Genomic DNA, 18,879 nt, shown 5'->3' with positions numbered 1-18,879 from the left:
CACTAAGAAAAATGCTAATAAGCAAACACGATTTACATAGGTTTTGGTACATCAGTTATGACTGTGATCTGCAAACGTTTGTGTAAGTAGAATGGATTTTAAAATGGAATAGATCTGCTTGAATTAGTGAATGAATTATTGTGAAAATGAACACAAGCTTTCCACAATATAACGTATATGACAGAATACAATTCACACTCATTTATTCAGTTCACCAATAATTATGTAACATGTGCTGTTCGTCAGACACTTTGATAAGTCTAAGGAGAAAACAAGCAAGCAAGCAAATCACTGACTCATGAGATAAAACATCCAATGGGAAAATAAATAACAAAAATTTGAAAAGCAAGGTTTACTCAATTCTAAGCATCAGAAAAAGCATACATACATTAGATCTTTTTTAATAAGGTATCCAGGGGAAATCTCTGAGAAGAAATCTTCCCAAGCATAAATCTGTATATTGAAAAGAGACCAGCTTTACAAAAATCTGCAGAAAAGCATTCTGGAAATAGTCAGTTCAAAGGTTTTGCGTTTGACCTGAGTGGGAAGAAGGTCAATAGAAACGTAGCGACCAGAGACAAGGATGAAAGGAATCTAGTGGATCGAATGGCAGACCGTAAACGTGAAATGTCAGACGGATCATTCAGCACGGGCAGGCTTAGGCTGCAGTAGAGCTCGATGTGGCGCTTGGACAGCGGCTCACTGGGGAAATACAGTCAGAAAAGTTATGTGATCTGCTTTTAAAAGAGCCTTGGCTGTACCTGGAAAATTGATTAAGAGAAGGAGAGTATGGTAATTGGCATTAAATTGAGTGGTTACAGGAGTGAATCTCATGTAGGCAAGATCTGTAGGCAGTTGGAGTTAGGATAGAGTGGCTGAAGAGAGCAAGGAACAATCAGGGGGTGTACATGAAAGACTGAGTTGACAAGAATTTTCTAGTCACTTATTGTGGGTGGAAGGGAAGTAGGAACTGATAGCTGGTTTAGTTTCTATCTGAAATAAATATCTGCCAACACAGAAACAGACAAGACTCAGAGGGAGGCACTTTTGTAGTTTAAAGACAGATGTTTTTACCTAAATAGTTAATACAGAATACAAGTAGTACAGAAATAAAATGGACCTTCTGTGATACGATTGTCATTTTTCGCCCTTATTTATACAAACTGTAATCATTCTACTGTGTTAAAAAATTGTGGTTAATGGTGAATTGAACATGTAAAAACAGAGTGTATAAGAGTATGTCTTTGTGAGCCTGGCACAGTAGCCTAGCAGGTAAAGTGCTCACCTTGAGCACATCCTATGTGGTCGTTGCTTCTAATCCCAGCAGCCCTGCTTCCCGTACAGCTCCCTGCTTGAGGTCTGGGAAAGCAGTTGAGGATGGCCCAAAGCCTTGGGATCCTGTGCCCATGTGGGTTCCAGGCTTTGGATTTGCTCAGCACCAGCCATTTCGGTCACTTGAGGAGTGAGTCATTGAACAGAAGTTATTTCTCTCTGTCTCTGCTCCTCTCTCTGTGTATCTGACTTTGCAATAAAAATAAATAAATCTTAAAAAAAAGTGCAAACATCGGGATACATTTAAGTGATTTTTTGATAAGTAGATATAGATATATGATATTAGACACAAGCGAAAATAGTGAGTATTAGACTCATGTTTCTGGAACTCAGGGTCAATGTTAAGCTCTGGAGCTATATAATCTGTAATTCTGTGACACTATTGACAGAAATTGTGTATGATGCCTAAGGAAGTCGCTGAGGTTAGATCTGAGAAGTTGAACAACTGAAGTCAGGGACCTTGTGCCATCTCAAGCTCAGGATGAAAAATGAAGAATCAGGGAAAGTAGAAAATAAGCTGAATGGTGGGGTGCCTCAGCAGCTAAGAGAAAGGAGTTCAAAACAAGGAAAGAGCTAATTGCTAAAAATCCACGTGAGTTTGTGTAAGACGCACACTCATGTTTATTGTATATATCAAGATGGACAATGCTTAGGAGCTTCAGGAAGAAGTTTTAACGCAATAATGAAGCACAAACCCTGATGGGAATGAACTGGCGGGAGAGGGGATACCAATCAGGAATTTTATTTTGAGAGTATTAACAGGACAAGTGCTAGGTGAATGAAAATTCCAGACCGTTTTTTTTTTTTTTCCATTATGAGGTACTGTCATGAAACTTTATGTATATTAATAAACCTAGAATAGGAGGAAAAACTAGCTAACTTTGGGAATGATTGAATCAGTAACATGAGTAAGAGAAGGCATGAGATTACGTGGAGATGAGAAGCAGCAGGCACAGCTTTGGCACAGCGATCCGACATGAGCTGGATGGATCCCTCATGCCGCTGGGAAGGTGCTCATCTTCCTTCTGATTTCAGGTTGAGTAGCTCTGTCTCAGTGAATGTGTTTTTGTAGTTGCGGTGAACATTAGGGTTCTGCTTACCTATTGTTATAGAGGACTGAGTTTTATTCATTCATTCATTTAGCGAAGAAGTATTGAACTACTTAATCTTTCCTAATGCATGGTGAACATTAAATGAATAAGATATTTATATATTTTATATGTATATAAGTGGGACTCTTGGATAGATACACACAATAATGAAGTATAGTCTCTTCAAGTTATCTGACATGGATTAAGCATAAAGGGACACAAAAAGTTACTAAGTGGTTCTAACAGGGATTTTGAAAAGATTCATGGACAATTCTGCCTGTATGTGGGCTAGGCAAATCAGACATGAAGTTGAAATATTCCATCTAGTATTTTTTAGTGCTAAGATGTGCACGACTGAGCTTATTAGAAGTGGAAAATGGGTGATAAGAGGAGGTTATAACACAAGTTGAGGCCCAGAGACGGAAAGGGTTAAGCAGCACAGTCTGAACCTGGAGTTCTATACTAAAGATTTGATTACTCCTTGCAGGAGTAAATGGAAGGAGTGAATGAGAATATTTTGGATATTACCCAAGTGTCTCAGAAATGACAATAAGATTAAAACGTTTTTACGCCCATTTTGACAATTTCCTAACTGTTCCACAAAAAGAACTACTACCTTTTGCCAGAATTCAGAAAGACAGACCATAATTAAAATTTCCAAGTGGCCACTGTTGCTTTTTATAAGTTCTTTTTGTCAAGTCTGACTTCTTTTGTTCCAACTTTGGATAGCTTCCAACCACTGGGGCCTGAATTGAGCTGCACACATTTCTGGGGTTGGAGGAAATAGCCTATTACTCTGCCTGATTGATGGAGGAAATAAACGGGAGGCAATTTGTTCTTTCCTTGGAGAGCCAGAGAGTTGCCACCAAAATGTGCAATTTAAGATGAGGTAGGTGTCAGGGACAGAACAATGGATGGTGCATGCGAGCCAACAGCTTTCCCAGTGGCAAGAGGGAAATTGGAAAGGCAGTTAGCGCTGGCTTGCTGTGAAACCAGGCAAGCCATTTTTACCTCTGCTTTTGGAGCTCATTTTTCGTCTGCAAATAAGTTCGAAGTACAAGTATTAACAATTAAGCTATGCATAGAACATGTTTCTTTACTTAATTAAGAGTATGTTGTGACCATTTTAACCTATTGAAAACCAAGTTATGAACCATGTTTCAAATCCTATTATGGACCTACATATTTTTGAAAAAATAATTAGCTAACATTTGCTATTACATATTTAGTACTTTAACTTCTGCTCATTGTATCTATTAAAATGTGAAATATGTTTTCCTTACACTAATAAAAATGTTAAAGAAAGCATAAGCAGAGAACACTATTAATCACTTTTTGACTTTGAGGATGACTTAAGTAATATAACTATCTTAGTGGTCCATTGTAACTGCTAGTACTGGTAACAGATATTTTGCAAATGAGTAATTTGAGTTTACAAAAAGTAGAGAGCACGAGAAATGTGCTGGAGTCAAAATGAGAGTATGTATTTTACTTCTTTTCAGGTTATGTATTGTGAGTGTTAACTTTTTAAAAAATATTTAGACAATTTGAACTTACAGATACTTTCACGAAAATGATTCAAAAATGTATTTGGGGCTGTACTGCTTTTAGCTGATCACAACATCGTAGGTTGCACACTCAGAAGTGAATCGTTGGGTTTCAATCCTAATCAAAGGTGTTTTACTGTGCAAGCTATTCTTATTTCCCTAATAGGTGAATACACACACACACACACACACACACACACACACACACACACACACACTATAGTTGGCAGTTACATCAACTGGAAATGTGTCTCAGACATGGAACTCACAAAAGGATTTTCTTCGCCTTAACAGAGAGAATGCTTTGTGTTAATTAACTGTGGTATTTGGAAATGGACAAACAGTAGACTTAACCTGGGCAAACATCATTGTGGTTTGAGAAAATCCAACGAGAAGTGATGAATCTGACTTAGGAGTGACTCATACATATGCACTTGTATGTCTATAGCTCTGTATCGCATCACGGAGTTCTCAGGAATGACAGGCCTTCCTTACCATAGTAATCCCACAAAACCCCAATGGAGCTGTCATTGTGCATGTATGCTTTACATTCATGTATGCAATATGCAAGATCAAGTATATAAAGTAATATAAACAATGCATGATATGTAAATGCTGTTTATATACATCCTATATTCATGTATACAATAATAGGCACACATATATGTATATATGTACAATACACATTATATATATGATCATATATTCTTAAGAATTTATGGGAAAACTGAAAACAAAAAGTAAATATATAACTGTGTAAAAATGTTGAAACCCACACAGATTTTTGTGTCAGTACACGCTTTCTTCAACCTTTAGAAGAGCATACACAGGAATGGGTGCATGTGGGTGTCTATATATACATATTTCAAAACTTTTCAAGTCAAAATGAAATCTATTTAATTTTGTTTTCTGTGCACTTTTTCATTTAAAGCTATAAACGGAATCAAGATTTTATTTTAAAAATTTGTGCTAATCATACCATTTGTATACTTGGACAGAGAAAACCATGGAGGAGAAGGATGTTCTAATGGTATTAGTGAAGCTTTGCCTTCAGTTCAAATAAAGCAGGCTAGAAGCACATGTTCTTATAATCTCCTATAATAAATAACATTAATATTTGCTGTAATCAAAAGTACTCTTGCAATAATAAAGTGTGACACATATATGGGACACTTCAACATGCCAAGCAAAGATCATGTCATTTGTAAATTTGATTCCAAAAAAGTAAAAGATTCTGAGGAATTACACTTTAATGCATTGTGCACAATGAATGGTTTTATTCAATAGAATTAAATCCCGAAGTCATGCATTCATGATGCACTAATGCACCTGATACTTCGATGCTGCCTCTGTGAAACTCCACGCCGGTCTCCAGTCCATGCACCCTTCCACAGTCTAAGGGGTGAATGTGTGTGCTTTCCATGGTAATAATATGTCTACTGACTTGACCAAACTATTCCTTTCCTTTGACTTTTAAACTTTTCCATTAAATCTGAAATATTTAAAATTCATACCATGATTTCCATGGTGGCAATAACATTGACATACATTGTATGACTCTATTTGCATATGCTCCACACAGCTAATATCTGCTTGTTCCATTATAAAACAGAGATTCTTTAATTTCCCAAAAGGACAGATGTTTGTAAAGAGAACTAATAATACAATCCTTACTAAATAATATTACTCAATATAGATACCACAACAGCAGGGCTCATCATTTATCTCACATTAGAAGATGAGGTTTAAAGTCTTTTGCTACATCCAAAATGAGGCTATATGCACTTGATATTAGCAAAAAAAAATCAGCATATCTATATATCTAATATTGTGAATCTGCCCTTCAGTGGATGGTATACAATATGGCATAGATGGAATGAGGAGATTTGGCCAGGGATTTCATGAAGAATAAGAATTCCGCCCCCCCCCCCCCACCGTGTGTGTGTGTGTGTGTGATTTACCTGCATTTATTGGAATGACAGATTTACAGAAAGAAGGAGAGACAGAAAGATCTTTCATCTGCTGGTTGATTGTTCCGATGGTCTCAATAGTCACAATGTGAAGCCAGGAACTCCTCTGAGTCTTCCATGTACGTGCTGGGTGCCAAGAATTGGGTCAACTTCCAACTGCTTTCCCAGACCATAACCGGGTTGCTGCATCAGAAATGAAAAACCGGACATGAATCAGTGCCCTTATGGGATGCTGGCACTTAGAACTGGAGGATTAGCCATCTGAGGGAACCACATTTTGAGCTGCAATTAGTTAGCATTTTCTTTCTCCCCCTCCCTCCCTTCCTTCCTTCCATCCTTCCTTCCTTTCACAATGTTTAATTCTGTCTCTCTCTCTTTGACTTATGCTTGTATTGCGGGGGGTGGGGAGGAGGAGGCAAGGAAAGAAGGAATGAGAGAGGTTTGTGAATTCCAGCACTAAATTAACTTCCCAAATGTGGTAATATAAAAAAGGAAGCATTGATTGGATAAAAAGTGTGATGGAAGTACATCCTTGTGTATTTGCTCTGCTTCTGTGTGCCTCCAGCATGTCAGAGCCAGCCAGTGACTTTATCCAATGGGTCCATGTATGCCCACCTATGTAACTGAAAAGTTTTATTTGGATAAATTCAACAAGCACAGATGCTTTCCCTCTAAATACACATTTCATGTCTTTTACAGGCACCTGTTCACCATTCCTAGTCTTATTAGTTTCACAACAGTGAAACAATAGACTCTGTACATTACATCAAATCTGAAAGACTCTTCAGGCCTGGCCAGCTGGCTGCTTAGCCCAGACCTGACAGGAATGAAGATCAATCTCTAAAAGAAAACCAATTATGCCAGAGAGAAGCATTCATTCCAGGTTTAAGTGGAAGCCATGAAATTGCAGAAGGGCGCTCGCCAGCACTCTTAGAGACAAGAAATGTCCCTCCCATGACTCACGGACCTCTATAAATCTGCTCCGGAGTTTTCCGTGGCTTAGCCAACCTCTCTTCAGTCACTTCTTTCACAATTAATGAGACTGTGAGTGCCATGGCTACTTGGCTCTGTGAGGACACACAAAGGTTATGTACTCAATAGAGAAATGGGTAATGAGAATGTGAAAGTAATAATGTCACTGCTGAGGAATTTTCCCTAGAAATTGGGCTGCATTTGTTCCCAGTATATGCTGCAGCATGAGGTATACAAGATGCAGGGGAACACAGGGAATCCTATGCACTTGAGATTGACCAAATAGGATTAGTGATGTCCCGTGTGATAAGAGAGGGAAAGAACGGTAGAGATGTTATGGACCCCTGCCTTATTAAGGGTTGCAGTGCCCAGGGAAATGCTGAAAATAGACTTACCGCCTCACATGTGTATCTTTCCCTGTTTCACACTCAGAGTGCATTCTTTGCCTCCCTTGAGTGGACAGCGTATGGCACTCAGCCCATATTGCTCTTTTGCTCATGGTCTGCAAGGAGGGACTGGGCCCCTAGTTCTGTAGCACAAGGATGATACTTTGTAGGTTACTGGCAGGGCCTGACGGAGGCCTCCCGTCAATGGTACTCATGCCACAGCTGGAGCTGGTCTTGCTATTCCTCCTGTCTCAGCCGATTACACTTCCCTTGAGGACCCTGCTTCCAAATGGCAGTAACTGTCTGGACTTCCAAAACTAGTAATGAGCAGTAGATGTCACATTCTCAATTAGGAGATAGTATAGTGGGAGAAACACTCGCCACCCAGACACCAGAACCAGATAAGTGATGGCTTCTTCAGTGCAGAATTAAGAAGGCACAAATGAATTATTTGAGAGGACTAAACTGGCTTTATTTTAGGTATCTGGTCATGAGGTCCAACTTGCTGCCATGATTGAATGGGTAATAAAGTGCTTTGTTTTCAATCTGGCATTCTTTTTATTATTTTTATTTTAAATTTTTATTTATTCGATGGTAATCACAGGATTGACCAGGGTGGGAAAGATCAAGGATCAGGCAAAAGTGGGTAAAATCATTGCTTCCTAATTCTCTATTTCTGCTTGTCTCTGAGGGGAGGCAGGGGACAAAGGGAGAAGCCACATCTGGCCTTCCAAATGTCCCAGCAACCAGGGATGGGATACCACCAACCGTTATCAACCAAGGGTCCCACTATAGTGCATGTTCCGAGGGTTCTGATCAAGTGGATTAGATAGATCTGCAATGCTGTCGATCTCACTGATCCAAGGGTAATGCAGTCCTCTCAATGCCCATTGGTTGACGTCGTCAACCTCAAGTCTCCATTTACCCAGGTTTTTACTGTCATCATCTGCAAAATTGGTCTGTTCTCATTCCTCTGCCATGGTACCAAATGGAATGCAATATTCTCCATTGTGCATCAGGGTCTGCTACACCTTTTTTACTCATGGGCAGAGGTAAGTACCCAGGCCAGGCGATCCGATGCCCACAGAATCCCTCATCTCCAGGGCTTATGAACCCGACATCCACCTCACGGGCTGACCCCAGGCCCCAGACCAGGTGACCTGAGCCCCATCAGATCCCCTCCTTGGGGCTCACCAATCTGGCATCATCTGTCCCCAGGCTGGCATGGCTCACTTCACCATAGTGTCTACTATTGCTTTGCCCCAGTGTATACTAGCTGGTATTGCAGCCTGATCTGGCCATCACCACACCTGTCCTGTTTCTCAGATCTGCCAGTGGGTGTTATGAGCTGGCCCAGCCAAGTCTGTCCCCAGAACTGAACCACATGTATGCCAGTGGGTACTGTAACCTGGCATGGTCAGGAGGGCTGCTTGACTTGATTCTTGCACTCACCTACATGTGCTGCATCCCTACAAAGGAGTTTCAAAGCTCCTCTACCAGGTTTCCTTCCAGTGGCAGATCTTGCTCACACCAGTGGGTCTTTGCCCCAGGTTGGCTTTGTCCACCTCTTGTCCTGGCAAGAACAGTGGTCTTGCTCAACCAATCCATACTCATTCTGGTTATTATTGTTGGGTGCTGCAGCCCAGTGATAACTTGTCCATGCCCAACACAGCTTTCAAGTGGTTCAGCAGGAGTCAAGACATAGCCTAAGCCCATGCTGCACCCACCCTGGTGCTCATGAGCACCAGTAGGTGCTGGAGTGTAGCCAAGTCTGTTGATCCCAGACCCAGTAGACACCCATGCTGAGGAAGGATATAGCCATGTCCAGCCCAGCCTGCAACCCTCAAACTAGAGCTCATGCTCACTGGTAGGAAACCCAACCCAGCTTGGGTGTCCCCCTTAGTTCCCCACCCAGGCTGGTTCCCATCCACAGTTCTTGGGTATGCCAGAGGAGATTGCACTTTCAAAGGACCCTCTTCCGTCCACCATGGTGTCGTCCCTCATCCTTGATCTTGTATAATTTTATTGTTCTAATTAGAAAGTATTAAATTTCAGGAAAATAAGGCTCTGCTGTTATGCCCACACAAAGTAACTGATTTATTCGTTGTGCCCCAAACACCAACTTTTATATCAAATTTATATGATCAATATAACCAATAGTAGATAAGAAACAACTTCCTGCAAATAGAGACTTAAAATCTGTTAACACAAAAGGCAATCCACTTTGAAGGAAGAAATCATATTTAGTTACCAAATGTCAGATACATTTTATTTTCAATTGGCGAATAATTATTTTGTACATTTTCAAGGGCTATACTTTGTCTTATTTAAGAATTACAAGTCACCCTGTGCTTAATTCAAGGTTCGTTCTGTCAAAAATCCCAAGACCATAGAAGTCAAGAGGGAAAGTTAGGATTTTCTTAAAGAAGGAAGAATTACAGGGAACAAGAAGGTATAGAGATATTTTTTCATGCTGTTTTATTTTCATAAAAGTGCTGTGATTCCGTAGTAAGGCTTTTTCTTCCTTATTTGCTATATTAAATAATCATGCTTAAAATAATTTTGCAAATAAATGACTATCATTTATAAGCACTTGATAAGTACTGCACCGCATACTTGTAAAGCACTTTTAAACACACTATAAACTTTGATGTAAATAAGACCTTGTAAAGTACTCATTATCTCTCAGGATAAGTGATATTAAATCAGAAGCTTACAGCACTGTATCTAAGAGACTCAAATGTCTGATACATCTTTTGTGACACCTTCACTTTTTTCATGGAAACCTTTACCATTAGGCCATTTCCTAATGTGCTGCTTGTTAATTTCCTGGCTTCCTCCTGGATTTATCTTTGCCCAGAATGTTCATTGAGTATGATATGTATTGAAGATGTGCAACTTCCAGCTTTATAAATTCAAAGCATCATTTTCTCTAGTGCATATTTGAAAAACAGGTACATCTTCCTGAAATTAAAAGCACATTACTTCTAATAGATGAAGTATTGCTACAGAAATGTCTACTCAAAGGGAGTGATTTTGAGAGACGTGCACTTAACAGTCTTACATTCAGCGAAATAAAGTATTAAAACAACTTAACCATTGTAACATTGTTCCACTATTTCTCTCTCTCTCTCTGTTTCTCTCCCCCCCCCTTTGTTGCTCTCTCATTAGTTTAGACACACTAGGAGCTTTTCATGTAGAGACGAAATCCAGCACAATTTAAAAATGTTATGCATGGCATAGATGTCTGTTGGAAAAAAGCATCCTGGATATCAGTATCTATTTTTCCTCCATAGGAGTTATCTTAGAGCAGATATCATTCTGTTATTCTAGAGGCCCTTTGTTTCTTAAAGATTGGTCTATTGCTTTCACAGTAAGAAGGTAGGGAACAATGGTTATGATACTTTGTTTATTATGGTAAGATATGCATAATATGAAATTTATCATTCTAGCCTTTTTAAGTTACACAATCAATTGATACTCCCAAAGCTGTAGGCAACTGCCTTGGCTGTCTTGTACGTAGGCAAGTGTTATACTGCAAGGAGAAAAGCAGCCAATAGCTGGCACCATTCTGGGGTTGCTCAATGCTAAATGTTTTGTTAACTGCACCAGTGCCCCAGCATAGCTGCTTTTTCCATTTCTTTCTTTTTTTAAAGATATGTGGGGAATACTGAATCAAGACATGCACCCCGACCCTTATATGGGGAAGGTCACTGATTGCCCTGAGGAAGCGGATTTCATGAACTGTTAAAGTGGGAATAGCTGAGAGTATATTTGACAGGGAAGAAATAACTTCTAGCAGTTTCCACAGACTAGGCCACTGTACTCACACTTAGGAAAGGGAGCTGAGACAGGGTGACTTAGCGCAAGGAAAGTAGAGGGCAACATTTTGATCAGGCCAAGGCACTTTCCCCCATGGGAAATCTGGGCTTGGCTAAGTACTACCTTCTACCACCTAATGGTGCAAAAGCTGGAGCTGGCAGGCATGCTGAGAATGGTGATGAGCAGAACCAGGCAGGAGCAGAGAACTCATCAGATACTCTAAGGAACCAGTGCTGGGAGGGAGCTGGGGTTGGCAGAGAACCAGGGCTGGGAGGCAGCTGGGGCTGGGAGGAAGCCAGGTTGAATCAAGCAGTATCTGCCAGCACATGCCAAGGCTAGGATTGAGGGTAGAATATGCCAGCCAGGGCCTAGCATCCACCCTCAAGTATGAAATCTGGGGCTGGGAGCAGATTTGGCACAACAATTCCATTGCTAGGCCACAGTTCCTGTTGGGGAGCACAATATCCTTGGCTTGGGATACACCAGACAAGGTAAGGCCACAGTACACCTTAGCATTTCTGGGGGCAGGGTCTGTGGCCAGGCAGGGCTGGGCCAGTCCTTAATGGACATAGAAGAACCATTGACAGTATGTGGGCCACCCGGCTGAGCTAAGCTGCACCACTCACCAGTGAGTAAGAGCTGAGACTGGGTGGGCCATGTCAGGCTGTGTTGAAGAACCCAGCTGCATGTACAAGGTCCCAGGGCTGGAAATGGACTGGTAGGGAAACTTTGGGGACTCCCTTAGTAGGCTACAGCACCCACTGGGGAGTGCAAGAGCCAGGGCTGTTGGGCTGTGTGAGCATCAGGGTGGTGGGCAGACCTGTCATGAACTCTTTCAGATACGTTCCTTCAAGTATGTCATTTTACTAAACAATAATACATCCTGTTCACCTATCAAGTTATGACTCATCATTAAATTCTTTTTTGCCTTAGAGAGAATATGAAACCAGCAATGGAATGAAATCTTGACTCCACCATTCCAAGAAAGGAAAAAAAAAATCTAATTCATAGTAACAATCAAATTATGAGACCGTTCTCCTTGTAATATTGTGCATCCAATATAATACTGTAAATAAAATAATTTTATATCAGATAAGAAAATGGTGAAACAATAAGAATGAGCTAGTGTCAATTTAGGAACATTGGCTTCAAAGATGAACATATAATATACGGTAAATCTTACTTCTATCAATTATTAATTTTGTATCATCTAAAGCAAGATAATATCTCCTACCCAATTTTCCTCATCTTTAAAGCAGAAATATTTCCTTTTTCAAAAAGTTTTGTAAGATTTGCAAAAGGAGAAAACATGGGAAATGGTTAACAAAATTGTAATTATTTAAGTAAAATGTGAATCATTTGCAGTTTCCCATTGCCATTATTATGCAGATTATTTCTATCAGCCTGTCTTTTTTTCTCCCTTTAATACACACACACGCACACACCTACTCACTGACATGTGCACACACTCACACACATACAGCCCCGTCAGAATGAGAAGACACAGACAGCCTAACCTTTTGTTTTTACAAAAACGGTTTCCATCAATAATATTTAATGCCGTTATGGGAGGAATATTTATGCACCTTCTATTTTTTTTATTGGAACAAATCAAAGCATCAATAGCTGATGGCATTAAAAGTTGTTTTATTCGCAGAGCAAGAACTCTCATGAACAGGTGGGCCAGGTAGCTGGTGGTTTTCATTATCTGCCTTGTCATACAATTTGCATCCCTTTGTACATGTATCACATTGATAACAACAAAAATTTACCCTTCGAGCGAGTGAAATGCAGGGTCCAGTGCGATTACTGAATGGCTAAATTCTCACCTTGCATGCACCTGAATTCCATATTCCGTCTGTTCATGCCCCATCTGGTAAATATTTTTGGTAAATATTTCTCTCTTTTTTTAAATCTAAAGAGATAAGTATGCTCCAGGTCAGCAGCTGAGTGAGTGGCTGCTTTTCAGTCCTGGTGCAATAATAACAGTGGAAGTGACTTTCTTGCTGTCCTCTTCTTCACTCACCGAATTTCCCAAACAGGCATTGGCTGCTAGGCTTCTTTTCATTGTTGCCTATGGGAATCACTCTCAATGCAATCATAAGAAGGGAAATGAAGGCATTGCAGGTGCCGTCATAGCCCCTGAAATGCATTTCTTGAACGTGGCCTTAAAGCTCACTGTTTCCTCGTTAGCTCTCGATGGCATAACCATCTACTCAGTAGCCAAAAGCTGCAGGAAGAGTCCTGTGTGGATGAGGGACATGGCGAAGCCTTTCTGGCCTTAGCTGATTGTCTCACACGGAGGACAGCGCACAACTAGAAGCATTCACGAGAAGCCTGGCCAAGGCAGCACCATTCATTCACTGTCTTTTTGCTGAACAGAAAAAATGAACGGAGCCCTTTAATCTGACATTAATAAATTGCAACCATTTGGGGAAGTATTCACATGTAAAACGTTGAGGTTCATTACTGAAATTATATTTGATGACTTGGGTTTTATCTGGCTCATTTAAAAATAAAATTTTCATAGGGTTTTATCCTTGATGGTGATGGTTAATGGCTACTCAAGTTAAATCACAGAGGAAGTTTATGTAGCACTCATCCGGGCTAACACGCTAATCCAGGTTGTTAGCCTGAGGACTGGAGGAGCTCTAGAAAACAAGTTTTCGTATTTCTATAAGTTAATCTCCTTCTTCTTTTTTAATTTCATGATCCAGTTCCACAGGTTCCATGATTTCCCCCTCTGTTCCCTAACTACCTTCTTACTGATTTCACTTACACTATTACAATACTATGGTCCTTCAACAACAGTGGTAAGTTAATCATTCTGCTATTTAAGTGTATTCTGACATCGTAGGCATAGAAAGACAGTAAACTGGTTGGCTCCCATGCACCTCATTTTGCCTCTGGAAAGCAAGGATCATAAAGAGAAACACATATTTCAGAAAATTTTCTCTCAGACTTCAGTCAGGAAAGATACATTTTCTCTCACTTCCTCTGGTAACAGTTATGTTTTCTTTATAGAAAAATCAATAGAGAGAAAGGAGACTAAATAATGTTACCTTTGTGTTTCTGCCTGAATGATGTGCAAATGAGTATCGTGTGTGTGTGTCTGAGATGAGGTTTGGAGAGACACTTTACAAAAAGATGACCCCTAGGTGAGCCTTGAGATGAGGGTACCTTCCATCAAATGAGATATTTCTTTTTTCTTTCCCTCATTTCAGAAAGACCGTGGCCTTCTTGAGGAAAAAGCCTGTGCTTTATTCACATTGGTAAAGACAGCACCCAGAATAATGTCTGACATAAAATGAGTTTGTAAATGTATCTCGAATGTCTCAACTGAAGTTGAACTTGAGTGAGTATATTCACTGAAAATCCTGAACGTGAGTTAGAAACACAATATGTGCTTGGCTTCAGAAATCCAACATCCATTTTTAATATTCGTCGTTGCAAGATGAATTTGGCCCTTGCCGTGTTGATTTGTAATGGAGTGGGCTTATAAGAATCTCTGTCCCTCCTCTCCCAATCTCTCACTTTGTGGGTGTGTTAGGCTGTCTGTTTGCATGATTTCAGTGTGTGTTTGAATGGACATCGACACCTTCATAAAATTCTATTTCCTACAATATACTATGTTTTAAGGTTTTGTAAAAAGAATATAATACAGTCTGTGTACTGACTCAAAAAAGAATTACTAGAAGACTGTATTGTTTTCTGGATTTGCCTGATCTCTTAATATGTACTTTTTTTTCTCCTGAGGTTCATTCAGTATGTTGTACAGCTTTATGAGTTGGGGGAAGTTCATGATGTCACCTAGTCATTGTTAATTTGTCGCACAGAAGGTCTCTAACCCCTAAAAGTCCCTTACATCTAGCCAATCTTCTTTCATCCCAGGTCTTTATACTTTTTTCTATTCCTTAGAACAAGGTTAGATCTGCTCATGGCTGGGAAAAAGCCAGTGAGAAGCAAGGGCTGATAAGTAACGTAGCTTTCCTCAAGAAACTGGCTATGTGGGAGATGGTTCACGTAGTATCTCAAGTTAGAAGAGGAGCTTTTGAAGGGAGTGGAAATGAAAGATGAAGGGGAGGAATGGATAGGAGCAGGGGCCTCTGACCAACGCATGAGGAGCTGTCCAGCCACACTGCTCTCATCTTGCAATCGTCAGCATCATTCTCTAAACATGCAGGCCAGAGACAGATCACCTCCAAAGGTTAGTAGACTTTATCAAGACCAGCTTCTGCAATTTTCAAATAACTCTGAACATAAGTATAGGGTATAAATATTGTAAGTAATTTTTATATTTGTCAACACCAAGTGAAGCAACTGTTTTTACAATGCAGGATGACACAGCACATTGTAATTGCTGTTGCTTTTCTATACATTATTCAAAATGTCACTATACCTAAAATAATGAAATAGATGATTTGAAAAACACACAACTTGTTTTAGCTATCCATATGAACTAATCTTTTCTTCCACACTACTTCATGGCTGCATTGTTGATTTTTTTAAAGATGTATTAATTCATTTTATTTGAAAGGCATCTTTACAGAGAGAGAAGAGATACAGACATGTTTTATCCACTGGTTCATTATCCAAATGGCTGGGCTAGCCTAAAGCCAGGAAGCAGGAGCTCCGTGTTGATCTCTCATGTGGGTTCAAGGGTCCAACCTCTGTTACTTTCCCAGGCTGTCATCAGGGAGCTAGACTGGAAGTAACACGGTTGAGACTAGAACGGGCTTCTTTCTGGGATGCTGGCACTGCAGGCAGAAGCTTAACCAACTCCAGATCATCTATGTCAATACTATTCCATTGTAATCACCTATGGATATGTCCACCTACTTATCCACTCATCCCAAGAGCAGTTCAGTTGTTCCTTGGTTGGGACAGCTCATCTGTAAAAGTCATGAAAAATAATGTGTGTAGAATTCTGTGTCAATGTCTGCCAGTAAAAAGCAGGTGAATATCTGCCAGTGCAGTTGCTGCAACAAAAGGTAAGACTATGTTTGTCTCATTGAGAAGCTCTTGAGCACCTCCCGGAGGGCTGGCTAGACCAGTTTTTTTTCCTTCCAGCGATGAATGTGAGATCTGATGCTGACCATGCTCACTGGCTTTGGTATGCTGAGATTTTTGGATGTCAGCTGTTATAATAAGTTTGTAACACCTGTCTAGTCAAGTCTTTTCCTACAAGGAAACTTGCCTTCTTTTGTTAAGGCATAAGATTTTTATAAATGTTAGAGTGGTGTTCCAAGGGAAGAAAAGACCTGTGAACTGGTGGAAATGGTTTTTTTGTAGATCATCTCAGGGAATCACACACACACACACACACACACACACAAATGAGAGAGAGAGAGAGAGAGAGAGAGAGAGAGACCTCATTTGCATTAGGCAGCAATGCAGCATCTTGCCCAGAAGTGAGAAACATCAGAAGAATGGGACAGAAGTAGGCAACTCTAAGAGATGGGAATTGATGCTTCTTATTTTACACATGATTTTTCATCTACAAGTTTGTGACTCATCTTTGCATTTCTAGCGGAATTTCTTATACTGTAGATTTGTTTGGTTACTTTTAATGAAAAGCAACTATATGTTTAATGTTCAATCTTAAAACTCATTGCCAATTGGATGTTTTACCTTTCCTTTTAACTCAATTCGGTTTTACCGAAACTGTAACGTTACAGGGTTAGCTGCACAAGCATGTGTATTTGTTATATCTTCTTAGCTCGAACACTTTGTAATATAATGATTATTTTCAACCTTCATCATTTCCTCTTTTAAAGCCAGCTTATTGATGTGAAAATAGCTACCCTTCTATCTTTCTCTAGGTTAGTATTAGCATGATGAAAATCTTCTCCTTCATTTGCATTTACTTTCAAAGTATACTTCTCGTAAATAACATGTATAGTAGCTTCTTAATTCTATCCTGTGGTTATTATTCACTCTGACAGTTTTGCATTTTGATCATTGATACATTTGGAAGCATAGGGGCCATCTTATACATATTTGTTCCTTGTCTCTTTTCCTAGAATCTCCAGCTTCATCAAGGATCCCCTATGATCGTCTCCTGTTGTATCTTAGTGGATGCATTTTATATCTTCACACTGTTTTCAGCATCAGTATCATGGTGCAGTGGACTAAGCTTCAGCCCGTGTCACTGGCACCTGTGACGGGTGCCAATTCCTGTCCCTGCAGAGTTGCTTTGGATCCAGCTTCCTGCTAAAGTTCTGAAAAGCCACAGAGGTTCAACCGAAGTCCTTGGGCTCCTGCACCCACGCGGGAGACCAGCAAGAAGGTCTTGGCTCCTGGCTTTAGAGTGACTCAGCTCCAATCATTGCTACCATTTGGTAGTGAGCCAATATATGGAATATCTGTATCTGTCTCTCCTCTCTGTAACTCTGCCTTTCAGATAACAATGGAATATTTTTGGGGAGTACTAATTTTTATTACATTATACATTAGAGGAACCTTCCTAAGGCATATTATGCAAAACACATAGTACAAAAGCCTGTGGATTTCCCAAAGATTTTGCACCATAATAAACTGAATTTTTTCTTGCTCATTATTTTATTTGAAATACAGATGATCAAGGAGAGTGAGAGAGAGAGAGAGAGAGGGTGATAGAGCTCTTCCATTCATTGACTCACTTCCCATACACTTGGCCAAGCAGAAACCAGAAGGCTGGGACTAAATGCACGCTGTACACACGGGTGGCAAGGACTTAGCACTGAAGTATCATGTCCTGCGTCCTAGGTTACATGTTAGCAGAAAGCTGGTGGAAAGCCAAAAATCAAAGAAAGAACTAAGATGTAGGTGACGTAAATGTCAACTTCAACATACGCATTGCTCACAAAACGAATGTTTCAATTCCAACTCTCCATTAACTGTTTGAATCAGCTTTGCTATATTTTAATTAATCTAAAGGCAGGTTCTATATACTTTTACCTATGGCGCAGGCATCTTCAGACGTTACTATTTCCTTTATACTAACTCATGTCATGTTTCTGGTTCTCGTTTGTCTCTCATGTGGCATCCCTACCTGAGAACTGTTAAGGTATCGGTCACATCAAAAACAAACAAAATAAAAATATATGTATTTTTCGTTCCCTCTTACAATCTGTTAAGCTTTCCTTTGTTTATGTAAATTGGAGCTTCTGTAATGTGTCATTTTCTTACTCTCTGAAGAATTTGAAATAAAGCAAGGTGGGAAGAACTCACGGTAACACATCCCCTCAGGTGCCCGAGAAATTGCTTATTTTACTTTCGCTGTAGAAGGATGACTTTATGGGCATAGAATTCCAGCTCTGTGCTTTTCTTTCTTTTTTTTTTCCTTTTTTCATGTCACAATTTAAGTATCTCCATCCATTTTCTTCTTGCTTGAATGGTTGCTGGGGAGAAGTGCAATATATTTATTATTTTAGTGTTCCCGCAGTTAACACAGTTCCATTCTGGCTTCCTAAGAGATTTTGTGTGGTTGTTGTTCTCTGTGAGTTTTTAAAGTTCGGATATGCTATTCCTACATAGAGATGATGTGACGTTTCTGATACTTACGATGCTGCTGGAGTATTCTCAGCAATTCTCACGTCAAACATTCCTTCTACTTTTTTATCCTTTCAGTATTCTTGGATAATAAGGCTTTTATTTTATTTCCTTCCTCTTGGGTTTTCATTTCCAAGTGATATGATTTTGCTTACTGCTTCTTCGACACCCTGATCCTTTGTCCTGCTATGTGGGCTCTGCTGATCCATTATCAAAGACCTCATTT

This window comes from Ochotona curzoniae, unplaced genomic scaffold, assembly GCF_017591425.1.
Source record: "Ochotona curzoniae isolate NIBS_2020 unplaced genomic scaffold, NIBS_Ocur_1.0 contig_883, whole genome shotgun sequence".
In the NCBI taxonomy this organism is placed as follows: domain Eukaryota; kingdom Metazoa; phylum Chordata; class Mammalia; order Lagomorpha; family Ochotonidae; genus Ochotona; species Ochotona curzoniae.
The sequence above is the reverse complement of the archived record's forward strand: the minus strand, read 5'-3'. Positions refer to the sequence as shown.